The sequence below is a fragment of the Dipodomys spectabilis genome, unplaced genomic scaffold, assembly GCF_019054845.1.
Source record: "Dipodomys spectabilis isolate Male_0828 unplaced genomic scaffold, ASM1905484v1 ptg000583l, whole genome shotgun sequence".
In the NCBI taxonomy this organism is placed as follows: domain Eukaryota; kingdom Metazoa; phylum Chordata; class Mammalia; order Rodentia; family Heteromyidae; genus Dipodomys; species Dipodomys spectabilis.
This window is the reverse complement of record NW_024871260.1, coordinates 1,431,553-1,437,261: the sequence shown is the minus strand read 5'-3', so window position 1 is coordinate 1,437,261 and position 5,709 is coordinate 1,431,553. Positions and strand designations below refer to the sequence as shown.

Sequence of the window (5,709 nt, the reverse complement as noted above, 5' to 3'; positions counted from 1 at the left end):
TAGGTTCATTATTGTGTCCTTTCAGATTGCATTCCATATAGAAACAGTTTAAGATTCATTTTTTTCCTAGGTCCTTATAGTATTATATTTCTTTGGGATAAAATGTCAAAGTTGTATAATTTCAAAAGTTTTGTAAAGTTTATGCTACATAAAGGCTTTTCTAATGTGAAGATTTAATACACTGATGTCAAACTAACTTTTAATTATATGAATTATATGTATTGATACACTTGTAATTTTGTAATCAACTTTTTAATAACTTTTTTCATTTCTTGTATCTGTAGAATGAAAAATATGGAATACTTCACAAATTTTCATCTCATCCTTGTGCAAGTGCCATGTTAATCTCTGTATTTTAATTTGGGTATATGTGCTACAGAAGCATGTAGTATCCTCTAAATTTAAGTAGTTAATGATTCAAACTTTATACAGGCGTATATCCTTGGTTGCCTAACAATGCTATTGATCTTATTTCCCTAAAATTCTGTGAATATTGGAAAAAAATTATATTGTTCAGTCGATTGCTCACATATGCAATTTTTTTATCCATGACAATTTTAAGTCTTTTTAATGTGGGATTTAATCGTACTTTCAAGTATTTATATATAGGTCCAAAGTTGATGGCTTTTTCACATACTTATTTATCCAACTGTGCATTGTGGAGCTAATGGATTCAAAGTAAGCCTTGCTTAAGAGCTACTTCTAAACTTCTACAACTGAAATTTTCCAAATGTGGTCTTACTGACACAAATGTTTACCTGGTCCTTTACTCTTTTTCCCTGTAGGAACAGACCAACCAGAATATCTTACCCTGACAGTATAGATTATATTACTTGAACAAAATTAATCTTAGTTACAAGGTATCATAGAGAGAGGAACAGTTCAGACAGAACTTTTCATACTAAAATATAATTAATCAAAATATAATTGTTTATTATACCTACCATTTCAAAAGTAGCTAAAGCCAAGAAGGTGAAAAAATTGTTCATATGCATGATGACCTAATGTCCTGGCCTGTCTATCATCCAACCAGGCAGGAACTTACACTGCTGCCTTTCTATAACCAAATATTTTCATAGTTGCAGGAGGAGTCCATATGTTTATCCTCAATATTAGGCTTTAAATTGATAATGTATTAATCATAATATTTCCTCTTACCTCCAGGCTGTAAATCTACAAGTGGTAAAGCTTTAGGTCTAACTCTATCAAACACTGAGGTAGAGATAATGCAATAATACTTTAAAACAGAGTTGCCTTTGATACACTAACTACAACAGAACAATGTAAAACACGTGCCTTTTCATTATGTTATATATTATTATATATTTATATGTGCTGATTTTTTATTTCACACAGTGAAACTTACTAGAATTAGTTGATAATTTGACAAACATATTGATATTTATTTATTCCAATAAAGAGAATTGGAATGTAAATAATTAGGTTTAGAATATATATTAGAATATAAAAAAATAGTGCAATGTCTTCGGCATAAACTTGTGATACCTTCTAAGTTTTCTTGGTCTTCTGAATTCACAGGGTAAAAAAACAATGTTGTTTTCCTCTAATCTATAAGGGATTTTACTCTGCTGCTCTAGTTATTGCTTTAACTCGTTATTCCCAAACTGTTTTTCTCCATATTTCTGAAGCATTCCTACTGATTATGGCCAAATTTTGCTGACATGATGTCTAAAAATATATTATTATTCTGCAGAACCCGTGGGTCCTAGGATCCCAGGTTCCAGTTACCTGCATCATCAGATAATAGTCGCAAAACTTCTCACCTAGGCCTATGCAACATGCCAACAGAAAGTAATTGAAGACTCATCTCAATTTCTCATTTCCTATATTTCAGGACCCCAATTCCTCAAGATGAAGAAATTAGCAGTAAGCAATTTTATAATGCAAAGCAACTTAAAATAGAGGCTGAGATCACAAACTCTGAGAGAAAGTACTGTAATTCAAACTTTCAATTTACAGATGACAAGCCCATATGAGTGAACAAGATCACGAAGTGTCATAAGATTATTTTTAATATCCCTCCCCTATGATTAATGAAATATTTCAATCCAGCATAAGTGGGCAAAAAAAATAGTTCCTGGAAGGCTAGATCCTTAATTGGTTTAACAAGTCCCTGAAAACTTAACTTAGAGGTCAAATTTAATTCAGAAAAACATTAATTGAGAAAACCCTTAGTGATTCAAAATATTGGTACTTCAGTAAAACTTGGTTCTCTGGTATAAAAATGTTGTCATTCTCAAACCAATGATAACCTACATTTAATCTCCTGAAAATATATTCCTTTTCAAATAAGCTTTTTAATATCACATTTGCCAAAATAACATTTGACAAGTAGATGATAACTAGGGACATTACAAGTGTTTTAAGTGTATGGAGAAAGTTACAATAGAGTTGATTTATTTAACCACCACTAATTCCAAATAGGTTCAACCATTCATTAAAGTGGAGAAAGAGTACCACCCACCATTGTGTTGTTCAGTAGGTGCCTTCCAGAAATATGTTAAGTAGATCAGCATCCCATATTTCAAACCCAAACATTAGCACATAAAGGAAATTTCATTACTTAATAAGGTACATTTAATTAATTAATTTATTTTATTTATTTTTTATTTTGAAAATACTGTACAGAAGGGTTACAATTACATGGGCAAGATAATGAGTGCATTTCTTTTTTTTTTTTTTTTTTGGTCCAGTCGTGGGGCTTGAACTCTGGGCCTGAGCGCTCTCCCTCAGCTCTTCAGCTCAAGGCTAGCGCTCTACCACTTGAGCCACAGCGCCACTTCTGGCTTTTTTCTTTTTGCTTATGTGTTGCTGAGGAATCGAACCCAGGGCCTCGAGCATGCAAGGCAAGCGCTCTACCACTGAGCCACCTTCCCAGCCCATGAGTGCATTTCTTATCAAGCATTGTAGCCTCCTCCTTTGTTTCCCCATCCCATCCTTTTCCATCCTTCCCCTGCCACGCCCCAGACCTCCCCGCCACCCTCCCCACCCAACTAAAGTTGTAAAGTTCGTTTTCTACATAATGATTTGTACTTCTCATTGTTGCTACGGGTCCAACTGTATCCTTTTTTAAACGACTTGTTTTCCCCCCTCTACAAATTATACCGACATCAAATACAGTGAAAGCGGGGGTTACTCTGTGGGGGGAGGGATATACAAAGCAACAAAGAAATAAACTTATAAATGCATTAGAAACAATCACATAAAAATAAACATTTGAATACATATCTTAGGGTTCTTTTCCCTAACATCACCAATAAGGTACATTTTAAAAAGTCACAAATATTTGCCTCATCATATGTTCTTTTATGTTTTCCTTATCTGTCCAATGTAGTAAGAAATATGACTTTAATTCTTTAATATGGTACTCATCATAGATATGACAAACATAAAATCTATCTTGTATTTCTATCATATTTATCTATAGTAGTAAATTTTAGTTTTCTTCTTTTTCCAAAACTTATAGGTAGTAGAAAATATTTTCCCATGTAAAATAAATTAATCACACCATTGTACAAGGGCATTTATAAAAATTGGTAGTTAGGAATATATTCTAAGCCATTTTTAAACTTTCTTGTTGACTAAAATTAATCATACAAATGGATGAGAATTAAATTATGTTTAGGTGCTTTACGTCTCCAGCCTTTAAATTGTTATTGCAGATGAATAAGTTATTTAAATATAAGCTGACACCAGTTCAAGTATATGCAGGATTGAAACTCCATGGAATGTATATTAACCTTTAAAAGTATTAACAGACAGTTTAACAGAATGACTAACAGGAAGTTGAAACCAGAGAGTACGCAATGTACACATGTGATGAAGGAAGTGCAAAATCGGAAATAAATCTTGGAATAGGCGTTAGTTGAGAATCATAAGAGTGACTCTGACCTAGGAGCATTGGACAATTAGATGGATATATTTAATTGTAACACACTTGCACAATCTTTTGTAATTCAGTTAAAAACCACAACCAAAACAAAAACACACAAAAATCACAACCAAACAGAAATCTCTAGAGAGTATGAAATATGACCTCTCAAAATTTTAAGCAGTTTATGAAGAGCAGTCTAAAGAGGGCAGTTTGGGGTAGGGGAGAATTTTGAGCAAATTTAAATAGTTTGTTTAAGGTTATAAATCACATACATCTACTGCAAATGCTATCTTTCTTCTGTGAGTTCTCTTTGTCTAACTGGATACTCTAGTCCTGAGACACACTTGATAGCTTGTGAAGGTAGAATGGAAGAAATAAGATCAAGAACCCATTACTCCAAATGTTTTGGCCTCCCTCCACTGCAGAAGCCAATACGCTTAAATAGTGCTTCTAAGAACGTGTTTTCTTACCTTTTCCATTTTCTAAATTCTTTGCCAAACCCAAAATTTTTTAGCTTATGTAATAAGAGATTTGTTCACTATCTCATGTTAATAAGGATTTTATTTTTTGTGAGCCACTTAGAACTGTGAAATCATTTGTTTGAAGTATCCAATCAGTTATTTTTTCTGTGTTTCACTGCTTCACATGCAAAGATATTGTGGAACATGTTACAAACAGAGAAGTGTAAACCCAATACCTTCTTTCATTATGGAGGGAACTTTCTCCCTAAATATTTTGATCCAACTTATCTTTTTCAGAGAATTACTGTTTGGTAATTAAAGGTTAATTCACAAAATTTGATGCCTTTTTTTTTAAGAACTTTGAATTTAAATTCCACTACAACTTTGTTTCACAGAGTGAGAGTACATTTCCTGCATAAGGACAATTCTCAAGGAAACCTACAGGATTTACAGCAAGTTTTCTGAGGTTTGTTTGTTTAGTGTGAAAAAGAGCCATCTTCACCCACATTGCTCCCTCTCTACCAAGTCTCCATCGATTTCTTTCAATGAAAGCCTATTCTCCCAGGCAATTTTAACTTTTATTAATAGGCTAAGTTGTTAAAAAGTTTTAACAATTAAAATTTAACTGTCATAACTTTAATACTCTTTTGAAATTTTTTATCAGAACCATGAATTCAACATTCAGGTAACTCTTTTGCACCATGGGTGAATGCAAAGCTCACTCTCCTTGTGGAAAAGAAATTCAGTCTAGAGTTCACAGAGTCTGAATGAAGGCCATGCAAAGGAAAAATATTTCTATATATGTGTAATATATGTTTACTTGTGTATGTTTATTACATATTATGATTTTTATTAATTATTTTGTATTTATTTTATTTTTACTTGATTTATTTATTTATTGTTTGTTGTATTTAGTGTTATTACACACATAATATTTAGTACATTTTGTATATCTATTATCAAATTATACACAATAATTTAGGACATTGACTAATTTTTCATTAATACATTTTTAAGTGTTGAAACATGATATATAATTTAATGGAAGCATTTGTCACAGTCTTCACATGCTTAAAGTCTCTCCAAATATGAGCTTTGTCTTATTTGTCTTTGGACACTTCCTATAGGCATTTTTTAGATGATTTATACTCACAAGCCTTTTCTTGAGGATAGGCAATTTGAGGGATAAAATTGCAAGGCTGGGGCTAGAAATGTGGCATATTGGTAGAGCTTGCTCAGCATGCGTGAATGCCAGGGTTTGAATCCTCAGTGCCACATACTCAGAAAAAGCCAGAAACTGTGGAGTGGCTCACGTGGTAGAGTGCTAGCCTTGAGAAAAGAAGCTCAGAGACA

At 32.7% G+C, this 5,709-nt stretch overlaps 1 pseudogene; it reads right to left on the bottom strand.

Annotated features, from left to right (window-relative positions):
- Positions 1–288: 288 nt before the first annotated feature.
- On the bottom strand, positions 289–385 carry LOC122100548 (annotated as a pseudogene).
- Positions 386–5,709: the final 5,324 nt, after the last annotated feature.